The sequence below is a fragment of the Gymnoscopelus microlampas genome (assembly GCF_963454915.1).
Source record: "Gymnoscopelus microlampas genome assembly, chromosome: 6".
NCBI classification, from domain to species: Eukaryota; Metazoa; Chordata; class Actinopteri; order Myctophiformes; family Myctophidae; genus Gymnoscopelus; species Gymnoscopelus microlampas.
Window position 1 is genome coordinate 50,570,901 of NC_139943.1, and position 18,073 is coordinate 50,588,973.

Sequence of the window (18,073 nt, forward strand, 5' to 3'; positions counted from 1 at the left end):
TGCACATACATACATACATACATACATAAATATTTAACATTTTGGACGAAATGGACAATTTTACTTCGAGGTGCCCACTCCTCCTTAGTGCCCACTCTTCCTGTCACCGTTTATAATGCTCCAGATAAGAGGGGATTGTAAACAACTGAATGTACACATCTGGTTTGAAGACCCCCAGGGGTTCCATTTGTATACTCTGTAGACTTAAACTATAACACTGAGGATTTTACAGAGATAAAGAATGGTTTCTGAACTGTCAGGTTCTTCTCACTGATTGGTTTCAGCTTCTGTCGGACAAAATACAAATTTTGACCCAACATCCTTTCTGATGGGGGTCCACGGCTTAATACCTCACATCAACTTGGGGGTCCCTCGTCCCTGACTAGAACATGTTAGAGAACCAATGTATGAAAATACAGCATCATCATCAACGATGATGTGTTTTCTGATCGATGATAGAACGAACACACACACGCACACACACACACACACACACACACACACACACACACAGAGCAGTTCAACTTCTGATCGATCCTGTATAAAAAAATAAAACAGGACCCCATACAGTGGGTGGTGGGCTAGGCCAGGGGTCTTCAACCTTTTCAGGCCAAGGACCCCCTAGCTGAGAGAGAGATGAAGCAGGGACCCCATATTGTATAAAATTGCGTTTCAGAATAAACATTTTTTTTGTTTACTTGGTCTGCTCTTTTTTCCCTCTACACCTATAGGCCTATACCTCTTTGCCAAAAATAGCCGATCTACAAGCTCACGAGAGGCGTTGTGAGCTTGTAGATCTGCTATTTTTGGCTAAAGTTCTCCTAGGAAAAGGGATGGTAGGGTTCACGTGGTTAAGGTAAAAAAAAAAATCACATCACACAAAGATTTGGCGGACCCCCTGTAGTAACTCTGAGGGCCCCCTAGGGGTCGCGGACCCCCTGTTGAAGACCCCTGGGCTATACTAGGCTAAGCTAGGCTAGCTGCGCGCTGCGGATGCGGATAGAAGCGGTTGGTTCTGACTGATCGATCCGTCTGAGTGATGGATGAACCCCGCGGATAGAACCACAGTGGTTCGGTCCAGAGAGGAGAGGAGAGGAGAGGAGGAGCAGAGGACGGGGAGAAGGAGGCACCCTGCTCCGGTACGGTACGGTGCGGGACGGTGCGGGAAGGTACGGTACGGTTCGGTACCCGGTTCGGTTCGGTACGGGACGGACCGATACGGATCGGAACGGTACCACGGTGCGGAACGGCACGGCACGGGCCAACGGAGAGGAGAGGAGAGGAGAGGAGGAGAGGAGAGGAGAGCATCCTCTCCATTCCTCCATTAATAGACTCTCTGCTGTGGATCATAGAAAACAGGTCTGTACGATGCTCTGTGTGTGTGTGTGTGTGTGTGTGTGTGTGTGTGTGTGTGTGTGTGTGTGTGTGTGTGTGTGTGTGTGTGTGTGTGTGTAACCGCCATGTTTGTGCTCCTCTGCGGCTCCATTGATCAGAATGATATGAATGTGTCGTTAAGCTGCTGCTCTGTGTCGCCACTCAATGGAAAACGGCTCGTTTTGTGTCTGTCGCTCTGTCTGTCTGTCTGTCTGTCACTCTGTCCATGTTAAACGGCTCATTTAGTCCTGAAGAGAATCAGTGGTGGAAAGTAACTAAGTACATTTACTCAAGTACTGTACTACAATTTTGAAGTATTTGTACTTTACTTGAGTATTTCCAATTTACAATACTTTTACTTCTACTCCACTACATCTCAGAGGCAAAAATTGTACTTTTACTCCATTACAATTATTTGCATTTTGATGCCAATACTTTTGTACTTTTACTCAAGTAAATTTTGAATTCTGGACTTTTACTTGTAACATTTTATTGCAGTATTGGTACTTTTACTTAAGTAAAGAATTTGAGTACTTTTTCCACCACTGAGTATAATACACAATAAATCACATAGTACTGCTGAATGGACGCGCGTGTGTGTGTGTGTGTGAGATGGTAACTGTGTCTCTGTCCAGATGTCAGTGATGTGAATGAACATGTTAGGCTAACAGGTTAGCTAGAGGAACAGAACAAACAACAAAATGTCGGCCAGTCAGTCAGCCTGGGTTTAGTTTAATAGATTAATTGATTAATAAAGGGTTGACGGTTGAGGAGGTTTTAGTGTTTCATGGTGTGTTGAGATGTGACTCATTCATTCATTCTACGGTACCTCCTCTCTGCTCTGACTGGAACAGCTGTTAGCCGTTAGCCGCTAGCTAACAGTGGTAGTCTGTCTGTCAGCTAGCTAGCTAGAAGCTGCACTTGTCTGTCTGTCTAGTGGTGACGTCACTGACGCATCCTTGCTGTCTCTGCCCTAGTCTCTCCAGTCTCCTTGTGCACTGTCATGTTAACTCGTGCACTGTCATGTTAGCTCGTGCACTGTCATGTTAACTCGTGAACTGTCATGTTAGCTCGTGCACTGTCATGTTAGCTCGTGCACTGTCATGTTAACTCGTGCACTGTCATGTTAGCTCGTGCACTGTCATGTTAGCTCGTGCACTGTCATGTTAGCTCGTGTTAACTCGTGCACTGTCATGTTAGCTCGTGTTAACTCGTGCACTGTCATGTTAACTCGTGCACTGTCATGTTAGCTTGTGCACTGTCATGTTAGCTCGTGCACTGTCATGTTAGCTCATGTTAACTCGTGCACTGTCATGTTAGCTCATGTTAACTCGTGCACTGTCATGTTAGCTCATGTTAACTCGTGCACTGTCATGTTAGCTCATGTTAACTCGTGCACTGTCATGTTAGCTCATGTTAACTCGTGCACTGTCATAGCTCAACAGGATGTGAAGAGTCATTAAGATTCCATAGAAGCCAGCATGTCTTCAATGGAAGCATGTTGCACACTGCACAGCAAAAATAGCCGATCTACAACAGGAACTATTACTAAAACATCATAGCTTTACATATTGTGTTAATTGTTTATGAAACAGCGCTAGTGTGGGTCACACATCACCCATTAGGACTTGGCCCTACAGTACAAACATGTTCAGTGGTGAGGTTTTATTTAGCTTTAATCCGTGTGAATGTAAAACCACATTGTAATTCTGTATCTGTGTATCTGTGTGTCTGTATATCTGTGTTTCTGTATCTGTGTGTCTGTATGTCTGTATATCTGTGTATCTGTGTGTCTGTATGTCTGTATATGTGTGTGTCTGTGTGTCTGTATATCTGTATGTCTATGTCTGTGTATATCTGTGTGTCTGTATATCTGTATATCTGTATGTCTGTGTGTCAGTGTGTCTGTATAAGCTGTGTGTCTGTGTGTCTGTATATATATATATCTGTGTGTCTGTATATCTGTATATCTGTGTGTCTGTGTGTCTGTATATGTCTGTGTGTCTGTATATCTGTGTGTCTGTATATATCTGTGTGTCTGTAAATCTGTATATCTGTGTGTCTGTGTGTCTGTATATATCTGTGTGTCTGTATATCTGTATATCTGTATGTCTGTGTGTCTGTGTGTCTGTGTGTCTGTATATCTGTATATCTGTGTGTCTGTATATCTGTGTGTCTGTATATCTGCATACCTGTGTGTCTGTATATCTGTGTGTCTGTATATCTGCATACCTGTGTGTCTGTATATCTGTGTGTCTGTATATCTGTGTGTCTGTATATCTGCATACCTGTGTGTCTGTATATCTGTGTGTCTGTATATCTGTGTGTCTGTATATATGTGTGTCTGTGTGTCTGTATATCTGTGTGTCTGTATATCTGTGTGTCTGTATATCTGTGTGTCTGTATATCTATATCTGTGTGTCTGTGTGTCTGTATATCTGTGTGTCTGTGTGTCTGTATATATGTGTGTCTGTATATCTGTGTGTCTGTTTGTCTGTATATCTGTGTCTCTGTGTGTCTGTATATCTGTGTGTCTGTATATCTGTGTGTCTGTGTGTCTGTATATCTGTGTGTCTGTATGCCTGCGTATCTGTATGTCTGTGTGTCTGTATATCTGTGTGTCTGTATGTCTGTGTGTCTGTATATCTGTTTATCTGTATGTCTGTGTGTCTGCCTGTGTGAACGCAGCATTAAGCTTTTTGGATGAAGGTGCTTTATGAAGGCAGTTTCAGTTTGTTTGCTCCACTGTTGGCTTGTTTCCGAGAGCTAACATCGGAAAAGAAAAAAACACTTTCCCTTTCGAATATTAATGAACAACCTTTGAATATTAATGAACAACGCCTGAATTTGCCCATGGGATCCATAAGGGACCATCTATATATGATGTGCTTTGTTATTTTACAAGCCCCCCCCCCCCCCCCTCATATAGGAGAGAGGGTCATGAAGCAGCTCATTTAGAGATGGCTGTTTAAACACATAGACGTGAGTGTAGGTTATGTAAGGTTACCCATAGCACGATGCCATATATAGGCATATATACAAATAACCTGTATGAATCATCACCAGATGAATAGCTTGATGTGAAATATTCACACACACATTTTCACATGCTTTATTGGTCGCTCCCTGTGTGTAATAATGACCTTTCACCCTACACACACACACACACACACACACACACACACACACACACACACACACACACACACACACACACACACACACACACACACACACACACACCTCCATCCCCATGCATATAGCACTATGTTCTGCCTGATGTCACTAATGTGGAAGTAGCCTTTAACAGTGTGCAGGCAGTGAATTAATACAAACATTTTCAGTGGTACAGTAGGTTGTAACAGATATAACTCTGGCAAAAGGTTTGTGGTTAAAACTCCATCTTGACCTAAAACAGGTTGTGCCAAGGTCGTCTATGAAATCGTTGACATCTCATATTATCAGGTATAATAGGAGATATAAAGACACACACCTTGTTTAAGAGACTCATATTATCAGGTATACTAGCAGATATAAAGACACACACCTTGTTTAAGAGGTATAAAGACACACACCTTGTTTAAGAGACGCTTCAGTTGCTGCTGGCATTTTGTTCCAGTCCAACTGAAATGTAAATGAATATTTTCTGTCAGCAGTATGGAGTCAGGATATATGTGCTCTGTTGTGTTATAAATATATAGAGTCAGGATATATGTGCTCTGTTGTGTTATAAATATATAGAGTCAGGATATATGTGCTCTGTTGTGTTATAAATATATAGAGTCAGGATATATGTGCTCTGTTGTGTTATAAATATATAGAGTCAGGATATATGTGCTCTGCTGTGTTATAAATATATAGAGTCAGGATATATGTGCTCTGTTGTGTTATAAATATATAGAGTCAGGATATATGTGCTCTGTTGTGTTATAAATATATAGAGTCAGGATATATGTGCTCTGTTGTGTTATAAATATATAGAGTCAGGATATATGTGCTCTGTTGTGTTATAAATATATAGAGTCAGGATATATGTGTTCTGTTGTGTTATAAATATATAGAGTCAGGATATATGTGCTCTGTTGTTTTATAAATATATAGTCAGGATATATGTGCTCTGTTGTTATAGATATGCTGCCTATTGCCGCAGTTTGGCAGAGAGCTGCTGTTGACGTTATGATGAATAGATGCTGCTGTTGGTACACTGGCTCTCTGCCCCTCTACCACCCTCTCTACCCCTCTACCACCCTCTCTGCCCCTCTACCACCCTCTCTACCCCTCTACCACCCTCTCTACCCCTCTACCACCCTCTCTGCCCCTCTACCACCCTCTCTACCCCTCTACCACCCTCTCTGCCCCTCTACCACCCTCTCTACCCCTCTACCACCCTCTCTGCCCCTCTACCACCCTCTCTACCCATCTACCACCCTCTCTACCCCTCTACCACCCTCTCTGCCCCTCTACCCCTCTCTCTGCCCCTCTACCACCCTCTCTACCCCTCTACCACCCTCTCTGCCCCTCTACCACCCTGGTGTTATACTGGGTGTAGGCTGTTTGCCCCTCTACCCCTCTGTCTACCCCTCTGCCCACCTTTGCTCTGGACTGCAGGGTACCTGAGTATGCCCCCTGCCTTCCTGTGTGTTCAGTAATGCCTTCCTGTGTGCTCAGTAATGCCTTCCTGTGTGCTCAGTAATGCCTTCCTGTGTGCTCAGTAATGCCAGTAGTGTGGTGGTGTTTACCTATAGAAACACACTACAATAGTGTGGTGGTGTTTACCTATAGAAACACACTACGGTAGTGTGGTGGTGTTTACCTATAGAAACACACTACAATAGTGTGGTGGTGTTTACCTATAGAAACACACTACAGTAGTGTCGTTGGTGGTGTTTACCTATAGAAACACACTACAGTAGTGTGGTGGTGGTGTTTACCTGGCAAACACATTGTCCTCTTGCTGTGTTTTGGTGTTTTACACTGTTTGTTTTGGTAAAAACGAAAACATCCCGTCTCGTCTATAGTAGTAGGTCACATTTTTTTCCCTCTCTACACCAAATCTCCGTTGCGATGCCTTCTGTGTTGTGAGCTTTTAGATCGTTCTGTGTCGTAAGCTTGTAGATAGTTCTGCGTTGTGAGCTTTTAGATCGTTCTGCGTTGTGAGCTTTTAGATCGTTCTGTGTTATGAGCTTGTAGATCGGTCAGTGTTGTGAGCTTGTAGATAGTCCTGCGTTGTGAGCTTGTAGATCGGCTATTTTGGCAGAACGTTCACCCCAGAATAGAGACGCTAGGGTTCTAGTGGTTAACAAATGACGTTGTGTACATTACAGTCATGGCTGTGGTGATACACAACACAACACAACACAACACAACACAACACAACACAACACAACACAACACAACACAACACAACACAACACCTGCTCAACCTGAGATCATAAATAAATCATGTGAAAGAGCAGACTGTCAGCTGCATCCATCAGCTCTCTGTGCACCCCATTCGGATGCTATCAATGTATTGAATAGGAGATTATCACCATTGAATGGGCGAGTGGGCGACATACTGTACTGACCTACCCGCTATTTATCAGACCATTCATTGGGGGTTGGCATGACGGAGGCGCGCAGTCTCAACCGAACTGGAACCCCGTGAGGGACCACCGAGCGAGCTAAAGCGAGCGAGTTGCCGTTCGCGTCGTGGAGACTGCTCTGCCTACGGTAGGCCAGTAGTATCTCCTGATTACTCCCAATGAATGGTCTGATAAATCGCGGGTAGGTCAGTATGTCACCTACTCGCCCATTAAATGGTCTGATAAAACGTGATAATCTCCCATTCAATGCACTGATAGCGTTCGAAGCCGGTGCTCTGTGAGAAGAGGAAGCATCTCTTCCTCCTCATGCAGATGTCTGTTAACCTTCATGAGCCTCAGGTTTAGGATCCATTCTCTCAGCTTATCATGGCTGACAGAGTTCCATTGGGGGGGGGTACGTTTTCCCCAGTATAGCCCAGTATACTTCCTACTGCGACAAATTGTGGATATACTAGATCTACAAGCCCACAATGCGACGAGTTGTTGGCTTGTACTTGTACTTGTTGGCTTGCACAGCTATTTTCACTATTTTAAAATGTGTGATAAGTATCACACATTTTCACAATCCGTTGCTATGCGACGGATTGTAGATCTTGTAGATCAGATTTTTACTACATTTACAAACCATTCCACAGTGAAATAGACCCTCTGCCCACCCATACAAACCATTCCACAGTGAAATAGACCCTCTGCCCACCCATACAAACCATTCCACAGTAAAGTAGACCCTCTGCCCACCCATACAAACCATTACACACACACATTGCAGGTGAAAACCTCTTAGAAAACATTGTGAAGCTTTTATGCTTTTGTTTTTTTGTACTTCTCACCACATGAACCCTAGAGTCCCTTTAATATGACCGTGTTATAATGCTTCCTATAAATACACATCAGGGTTTTCCTGTAGGAAAGCCCAGGGGGAGGCTAGGGGCAGAGGCCTGTGCAAATGTTTTAATGCATTAATTAATTCATTCAAATTTTTTCCCTCAAAATATTAAAGGGATTCTAGGTAACTTTAAGCCTAAATTTAAAAAAAAATCCCCCTCTATCAGCCACTATATAATGATGCTGGGGTGTTTTCTGCATTGAAACACAGTCTGAAATCCGTATTTTGCCTACTATTTATGTTTTGACATCCGGGTATCCGGGACGTAAATGAAACGCACGCATGTGCGCGTCCGTGCGCGTCCGTGCGCGTCCGTGTGGCGAGTTCGAGTGAAACCGAATGGAACCGAGTGCAGCCGACAAAAATGGAACGGCAGCCATTGTTTTCTCTGCGGTGTTTTTACTTTCGGTTTTAAAACTTTAAAACGCTCTCAAATTTCTTTCTTTGAGGCACGGAATTTACTTTTAAGATAGCATTTGGATAGAATTTAGTTGTTTAACCTCATATATGTGGTCAATTAATCATGACAGAGCCTATTTAAAAATACAAATTCAGAGAACCGGCAGGGGCGGGCAGTGACACGTATGTATCCGAATAAAGCAACCTATTTTCGGCATGGCACGTTCAGAAGTCCCCCCTGAGTCACCCCCTGGTGGTCGGGGAAGTTTAACGAGTTGGTGTGATGATGGAACTACATTATGCTATCATTATTCACATTTATTCAACATTGTGTTTGGCATCAAAACCAGTTCAACTACTTTAACCCTGTACATTGGCTATTTGAAAATAGCAGATCTACAAGCTCACAACGCATCCCACTGCGAAATGTTGTGAGCTTGTAGATCAGCTATTTGATTTTTTTTATTTTTAAATCTTGAAATGAATGTAACACAAAAAACGAATCTTTTATGGGGGTCAGTTGGCACCAAATATTTTCTGATGGGGGTCCGTGGCCAAATACATATTCATTTTGGGGGTCCTTAACATGAAAAAGTTTGAGAACCACTGATACAGTCAGTGATACTCAAACTCAGGCCCGCGGGACAGTTCCGGCCCGCGGCACAATTTTGACTGGCCCGCCAATCAATAAAAAAAAAAATCTGTCTGTCATTTAATATTACTATGACTTGAGTACAAAGGACCCCAATTGAAACAAGCCATAGACCTTTTTTTTTATCCTATTTAGTTGACCTTGTATTTGAACTGTACTTTCATGTGCTTCTGCAAACTTCTAAATAAAGTATTCAATCAACAATAAAAAACGTTTTTGTCGCATTCCTAAGACAATAATTTGATGACGGCAACGGATCCGGTAGGAGACACAAAGAGTCTCCTACCGGAATCATCAAATTATTGGCTTAGGAATGCGACAAACTAAAAAATATCTATGAATTCAAGTCTCCATGGGGTGACTAATGAATAGAAAAAAAGTATATTTTTTCCGTGAACTGTCCCTTTAATGTTGTAATTTTATCTAATGGTCCCTGGCCCCTTGCCATTTTTGTAATGTGGCCCACAGGTTCAGCTATTTGAGTATCCCTCTCCATCTACTGTAACCTATACTATATTTGGTTATTTTATATTTGTGTAGCAACAGTGAAAACGTATTCTTCAACAACAGGCAACAGCCTATTACAGGCCAACTGTGCTCTTATTTTAAATTCCACCGTCCAGAAGTCAAACACTTTCCCATAACTTGACAAAGCGCTCGTATTTTGTTTTGAAGTCCAGTAGTCCACTGACGGGAAGTCAAACACTGATTTTCCTATTTTGCCAATGCTACTCTTAAAGGGATATTTCACTTTCAAAAAAACGTTGGGTCATTTTATCGTCTACTCAGGCTTTTGTGAGCAGCCTAGACCCTTTTGTAAAATGACCCAAAGTTTTTTTGAAAGCGAAATATCCCTTTAATTTGAAGTCCATTGACGGGAAGTAAAAGGTTTACCCTCGTCTGACTTGACGAAGGCTTTGCCCCGCCGAGGCTAAAGCGGTCTGCCGGAAACCCTGATCAAATCACCCACATCTCTGTTTGTGCTTCACTCTGTAAAACCACATTTTAACCTGCTTTTTAACTCTTAAACTGCCAGGGTTTTTCAAAAATAGTACTCACAGACTGCCAGCATGTTTACAGCTTAAACATAGGAAAAATGTTATTTTTTTTGTCCGTTTATTTTATTAACATTGAAGTGAATGGAGTAGCAACTTTTTGGAAAATGTTATCTGCTGGTTCTTTGTGACGAACAGAAAAACGGAAAAACCCCAAAAATAAAGAATCATTTTAGAAATGTTATTAGTGTGGTTGCCCAACAGGGCAACCAGACTATAGATATCTTCACACTTTATTCTTATTATTATTATAGATAAACAATACTTTGAGCCGCATCTCCTCCCACAGTTTTTATCCCCTAATGTTGTGCCATACATCAAAATGACCGGTGAAATAGTTTTATTGATATTGATTTATTAGTGCACTAAATTGCCCCATCCACTTCAATGTAAAAGTGAAAAAACTCAAATTCAAGTATTTTTTTCTCAGAAACCGTAAGAGCTAGAGTTACTAGATTTGGAGGAAAGGTTCATAATATTGTCCGAAATTATTATAAAAATAATTAAACCAATCGGCCTCATGGTGGCGCTATAACAGCCCCCTTTACGTTTTGGCCTATAACTCTTGAACCGTAGGTCGTAAAATCAAAACTTTTTTCCTGGATTCCTTGCGCAACTTTCCATATAGAACACGCCCATATGCGTCTGGATAGATTTTCCGCCATTTTGAATTTTCTTCAAAACACACTTTTAGCTCCTCCTCCCATATATTTTGTCCAAATTTCACAAAAATCGGTACACATGATCTCTGGACCCATGCGATAATCTGGACCGAAACAGAATTTTGATAGTCCATACCGTTCGTCCGTAAATGGCTTCCAAAGTTAGCGGAAGGGGCCCGTTTTACAAAAAAGGCCACAAATCACGAACGAAACGTCCAGTCAATCCCAAATTTGAATCACATGTCAAGGGTGGTTTACTCAACAAATCCCCAAAAGCATTTCCACTTTGATCCATAGGGGGCGCCACAAATGCTCAAACTGTAACCGTTTGATGCAAAAACCTTATGTTGGGGGGATCAATCCTCTCAAAATGAAACGCAAGTGATCTCAGGAGTTATGTGACAATGTAATTGGCGCAGCCTCTGATGGTATTCCTCCCAGCGTATTCCTCGAGTCCCGACGGCAGCGATCCGCGACTCGCGTCGGCGCAACCACACTCTGCAATTGCCCTGAATTGCGACGCGTCTAGTTTATTATTATTATTTTTTTTTTGCCAAAAACGTTTATAAACGTTTTTTGGCAGGCAATGCACTTACATTGTTGCAGTATGCTACTAGTAATATATTCATACACATTTCTGTGCTGAAATTCACCTGCTATTTTAGTCTGAGTATTTGAGGTAATTGTGATGTGTTATGATGACATTTAAAGGACAGCAGATGTGTGTGATGGCTAGTAGGAGATGGTGTGTGTGTGTGTGTGTGTGTGTGTGTGTGTGTGTGTGCGTGTGCGTGTGCATGTGCGTGTGCGCGCGTGTGTGTGTGTGTGTCACCAGCCACTGCAGTGCCAGTCATTATGTTAGAGTTGTCATGCTAGTCCAGAGCTCTGGCTTCCTTTAGAGAGTCTGTAGAACCTCTTCCTCTGCATTGCTGCTGAATATGGAATGGTTTTCTTCTGCCTTGCTCTGCATCTTGTTCATCGTTAGAGACAGTTGGCATTGTGGGTGTTTGTATTTGACGCTGTGTATTTGTGGAAACTAGTCCATCCATACCATACCCGCCATTTCCGCCCACCGTCCAATCGTGCTATGGGACTGCAACCCACGACTACGATCCCATTGCCTGGGAGGACCGTTCACAATAAACAGCTTTAGGGGAAATGCAAACTTGTCTTTGTCACTGTCATCATGTTATGCCAATGGTCAATGCCTGTGTGCAAGTTCAGATCAATTGGTCAACCCACAGAGGAGAGAAATGTTGATCGGACAGAATGACGGACAAAATTGTATTAAAACCATAGGATTATTAGTCTGATAGCAGGCTTCATAGTAGTATTATACTGTAGCAGGATAGTAGGATATCTCTTTGAAAATAAGAGCACACACATACAGTAGTAGCTAGTAGCATGGCTGTGGTGTAGCTCCTAGCTATACGGTAGCACTGTGCTCCTCCAGCATGTCAGCGAGACCAGGGTCTAATGTATGCAACGTAATGCAGCACACCTGGGGGGGAGGGGCTCTCCTCCTTGGGGGGGAGGGGCTCTCCTCCCGGGGGGGAGGGGCTCTGCCTACACATACATCTCTCCTCTCCTCCGCTCTGCTCGGTCCGGCACTGACGGGGTTAAGTCCGATACAGCACTTTATACTGCGGAGGATGGATGTTTCGCTGGGAGCCGAGGAACTGCAGAGCCTGCACTTCTATACGCTCTGGACTGGAGGAAGAAGAAGAGCCATGTGAGCTTAGCCGTTAGCGTAGCGTTTGTCTTAATGGCTTGAATGTGTAGTTAGATGTGTGTACATGTAGAGAGGGACGACACCACAGCGTGAAGACATGAACCCAGAAGGATGCCGTGCGTGTGGCACCGTGTGTGTGTGTGTGTATGTGTCTGTGTGTGTGTGTGACGCGGTGCGCTGCCGGGTTGTGTGTGTTTTCTGACGATCGGGATGAACTGCTGTAAGTATCCTCCTAATCCTAAGAATATAATAATACCTAGAATATACTAATAATACTACCAAGTATGTTCATGTCAGGGACCCACCGTTTGAAAAGACCTGGTGCCAGCACAGGGACCAGATGGGACCCCCATAAGAGATGTAGTACCAGGGGGACCCCCATAAGAGATGTAGTGCCAGGGGGACCCCCATAAGAGATGTAGTGCCAGGGGGACCCCCGTAAGAGATGTAGTGCCAGGGGGACCCCCGTAAGAGATGTAGTGCCAGGGGGACCCCCGTAAGAGATGTAGTGCCATGGGGACCCCCATAAGAGATGTAGTGCCAGGGGGACCCCCATAAGAGATGTAGTGCCAGGGGGACCCCCGTAAGAGATGTAGTGCCAGGGGGACCCCAATAGGACATGTAGTGCCAGGGGGACCCCCGTAAGAGAATGTTCTGTTTTCAGGAGTACAGAATTGTCCAGCCGTCTATAGCAGTGGTTCACAATCTTTTTAGCTCAACACCCACAACTAGTGACAATAGCTGATCTACAAGCTGACAACCGCGACACGTTGTGAGCTTGTAGATCTGCTATTTACACTACTTTAAAAAAAAGAAAATATGCAATTTCTTCGATTTTCATTTGAATCATTTTTTTTTTACATTTCTGAACATTTTTTATTCATTTTTAGTTTATGAAAATCTTTTGAAATAATTAGAAAATTGTAGGAAACGGAAAAAAGGGATATTTAGTCGTGACCCATACAAATGGTTCCGTGACCCACAAATATGTCCCGACCCATTGTTTGGGAAACAGTGGTCTATAGTGTAGGTAGGGAGAGAGAAACCTATATGATATCAGTCATTCTGATACATTCTCTCATTGGATTGCCTTCTAGCTGGTGAAAATATCTGATCTGCAAACCCTTAATTTTTCTGGGGACCCCCTGGAGCCCTCTCAAGGAACCCTGGGGGGTCCTCAGACCCCATTTTAAGAACCACAGGCCTAGAGACCATTCATGTAGAGCTGCTGCTTGTGTGAGGTCATTCTGCATCTCCCTCTTTCTCTCATATCAGTGGTTCTCATGTCAAGCCCAGAAGAGAAGATTTGTCAACATTTTTCAAAAATATAGCAGATGTACAAGTTTGATGTGACGCTCTTGTAAGCCTGTAGAAAATAAAATAGGGCTTAAGACGTGTGTAACTCCTTCCTCGTTTTGCTGGGGACCCCCTGCAGCCCGTCAAGGACCCCTGGGGTCCCCAGACCCCACTTTGAGAACCAGTGTCTTACATGCCAAATCAAATGTGCAGTCATTGTAGTAACCTAACCATTATGAGTAAATACTGTGTAGTGACCTAACCATTATGAGTACATACTGTGTAGTGACCTAACCATTATGAGTACATACTGTGTAGTGACCTAACCATTTTGAGTACATACTGTGTAGTGACCTAACCATTATAACTATGTAGTGACCTAACCTATATGAGTACATACTGTGTAGTGACCTAACCTATATGAGTACATACTATGTAGTGACCATTATGAGTACATACTGTGTAGTGACATAACCATTATGAGTACATACTGTGTAGTGACCTAACCATTATGAGTACATACTGTGTAGTGACATAACCATTATGAGTACATACTGTGTAGTGACCTAACCATTATGAGTACATACTGTGTAGTGACATAACCATTATGAGTACATACTGTGTAGTGACCTAACCATTATGAGTACATACTGTGTAGTGACCTAACCATTATGACTATGTAGTGACCTAACCTATATGAGTACATACATACTATGTAGTGACCTAACCTATATGAGTACATACTATGTAGTGACCATTATGAGTACATACTAGTACTAGTGACCTAACCTATATGAGTACATACTGTGTAGTGACCTAACCTGAGTACATACTGTGTAGTGACCTAACCATTATGAGTACATACTGTGTAGTGACCTAACCATTATGAGTACATACTGTGTAGTGACCTAACCATTATGACAATGTAGTGACCTAACCTATATGAGTACATACTATGTAGTGACCATTATGAGTACATACTGTGTAGTGAACTAACCATTATGAGTACATACTAGTACTAGTGGCCTAACCTATATGAGTACATACTAGTACTAGTGGCCTAACCTGAGTACATACTATGTAGTGACCTAACCATTATGACCCATTATGAGTACATACTATGTGTGCGTTGGACCAGGTGAGGTGGATCAGTTATTAGGGGGGTTGTGTTTATTATAAGGAGCCTAACGGCAGAGGGGATGAAACCTGCTTCCAGGCTGAAGGGCAGAGCACTGCACCCCACAGAGCTTAGACCCCAAGGTGGTTACCCTCCACAGTTAGAGCCCCCCGTACCAAGGTGGTTACCACCACCCTCTCCGCCACCTCACCACCAAGTGTCAGCTGCTCATACCATGTCACATTGCGAAGCATTGTGAGTTTGTTGATCTGCAATTTTTGATACACTGTTAATTCTGCTGTTGAATGGGCGGTGGGTACACTGTTAAATCTGCTGTTGAATGGGTGGTGGTACACTGATAATTCTGCTGTTGAATGGGTGGTGGTACACTGATAATCAGTGCTGTTGAATGGGCGGTGATACACTGTTAAATCTGTTGTTGAATGGGAGGTGGGTACACTGTTAAATCTGCTGTTGAATGGGCAGTGGGTACACTGTTAAATCTGTTGTTGAATGGGAGGTGGTTACACTGATAATTCTGCTGTTGAATGGGCAGTGGGTACACTGTTAAATCTGCTGTTGAATGGGCAGTGGTTACACTGATAATTCTGCTGTTGAATGGGCAGTGGGTACACTGTTAAATCTACTGTTGAATGGGTGGTGGGTACACTGTCACGTCGGGTCGCAAGTTGTAGGGAAGCGTCGGATAGCAGCAGCTTGTTGTTGAAAAAGACATCAAGCCGGATAGGATATTGTTAGCACCATAGTACCATACATACATACGTACGTACATACGTACGTACGTACTATGTACACATAGTATGTACGTACATACATACATACGTCGTGAACCATTTGTATGGGTCACGACTAAATATCCCTTTTTCCGTTTCCTACAATTTTCTACAAGAAACATATGTACATATATACGTACATATATACGTACATACATACATACATACATACATACATACATACATACATACATACATACATACATACATACATACATACATACATACATACATACATACATACATACATACATACATACATGTCATGCACACATACATACATACATACATACATACATACATACACACACACACACACATACATACATACATACATACATACATACATACATACATACATACATACAAACATAGCACCATAGTAGCTGTCTGTCGGTGTCAGCTCTCAGGTTAATTCAGCAACCTTTTTTTTCACACCTTCCAATCGACTGACCTGCCGAATTCATCCGACTGCCAGTCTGTTGTAGTCTGTAGTAGTTTTTAGTTATCTGTAGTAGTCAGTAGTTATCTGTAGTAGTCTGTAGTAGTCTGTTGTAGTTTGTTGTAATCTGTAGTAGTTTGTAGTAATCTGTTGTAGTTTGTAGTAGTCTGTAGTAGTCTGCAGTTATCTGTAGTAGTCTGTAGTAGTCTGTAGTAATCTGTTTGGTAGAGAGCTATACCTTAACAGGGGGATCCCAAGGTGTTCCCAGGCCAGTGTGGAGATACCCCCCCATCTGCTCCGTGGTCTGTCCTGTGGCCTCCTCCCTGCTGGGTGTCCCTGCACCTCCCCGAGGAGGCCACATGCCAGACCACCTCCCAGAGGAGGCGCCCACAGACAGATTAAACGTTTTTTTTACCCATATTTTGTCAGAAAGTGCAAAGAATTTCAAGCAATTTTGAAAAACTTACATTGGATTAAATGTCTATTTCAGGAAGTTTTACTTATTACCAAACAAACAAATACATGAATAAATACTCCTGTTCAGGCCTGATCCTAGAAAACATGACTTTAACATAGAAATGAATGATAGCTAATAGCTGTATTCAGCTCAGCTCAGCTAGCTCCTCATGCATTGAAGGAGGCATGAACTCAGTTCTGGGCTCTCCCTGGGTTGGCAAATGGAGAGCAGTTGCCCATGATTACATAGGCAATTGACACTGGATGAAAAAAATGGGTTACAAAATAGTGGGATAAAAATGTAGGTTAAAAATATATATGTATGTGTAAATGATTAGTGCGTCCTCAGAAACACAGTGTAAACACAGTGTGTAAATGATTAGTGCGTCCTCAGAAACACAGTGTGTAAATGATCAGTGCGTACTCAGAAACACAGTCAGACTCATGAGTTACATTGTGTTTTAGTAGATTCTTGGCATTTCAGCATCTCCACCATCCCTACTGCAGGCCTGAGGCTTCCACACAACACTATTAATGAGCTCTATTTATAGCTTTTCTGTTCCACAGCGGTCAGAATGGAATAAGATTGTGGTTGTGCCTCACCCCGATCCATGATACTATGATATGATACCATAATAATAATAATAACACATCACATTTATATAGCACTTTTCTCTGTAGGCCTACTCAAAGTCGCTTTACAACAAAACAAAATAAACAACTTTATTAAACTAGTTAAAAGGCTAAAAACTATTTATTTATTGAAACTAGAAATTAGTAAAAGATTAAAAAGGCCTGTATGTACATACATACATGTAGTCTCATGTAGTCCTGTACATACATACATGTAGTCTCACGCTGACGTCAAATAAAAACCTTTTCTTTTGTTTGTTTGTTTTTCTCTTCATTGCCTCGCCTGCCACCTGCCCCAACTACAAAGTCTTATTTTTGAAAATAACCACAGGCCCTGCAAGAGTGTGCCAAGAACACATCACATTGGATTAGACTGGAGCATTGTGTGTGTGTGTGTGTGTGTGTGTGTGTGTGTGTGTGTGTGTGTGTGTGTGTGTGTGTGTGTGTGTGTGTGTGTGTGTGTGTGTGTGTGTGTGTGTGTGTGTGTGTGTGTGTGTGTGTGTGTGTGTGTGTGTGTGTGTGTGTGTGTGTGTGTGTGTGCGCGTGCGTGTGTATGCGTGCGTGTCCACCATTCATTTCAGTAGTAAATGCTCTGCTGCAAACAAGCAGTTTTTACAACACTGGTCACCACTGCCACCCGGAGTCTCCTTTTCCAGCCGTTTAGCCGTGGTTTCCAGCAAACGTGTTAATATTCAGAAGTGTCTTTGTGTTCAGTGTGAAAGGACAGAGGGAGCTCCTTTGTGTGTGTGTCACCATCACCAGCCTCCATAAGCTGTTGCTGCTCAGCCAAGAGGTTCCGGAGACACTTGCGGTCAGCGCCCCCCCCCTCCCCCACCATAGCAGACGTTAGCTAGCGCTTGGAACCCGGCCCACTGATGGGCCCCACAACCATAGGTTGGAACCCGGCCCACAGACGGGCCCCACAGCCATAGGTTGGATCCTGGCTCTAAGACCGTAAACAACGCATGACTCATGAACACAAAGGCTTGG

At 42.9% G+C, this 18,073-nt stretch overlaps 1 protein-coding gene across 3 annotated transcripts in view; it reads left to right on the plus strand.

The window, feature by feature from the left end:
- Positions 1-1,123: 1,123 nt before the first annotated feature.
- The window catches only part of tjp1b (tight junction protein 1b), a 60,774-nt gene continuing 43,824 nt past the window's right edge, over positions 1,124-18,073 (plus strand). For 2 of the 3 annotated variants that reach the window (XM_084059276.1, XM_084059278.1), the window contains exon 1: positions 1,235-1,359. The gene's annotated coding sequence lies outside the window, so the exon portion shown is untranslated. Of the gene's footprint in view, positions 1,360-18,073 lie in introns of all 3 variants that reach the window. The other variant, XM_084059277.1, reaches the window with a different exon arrangement.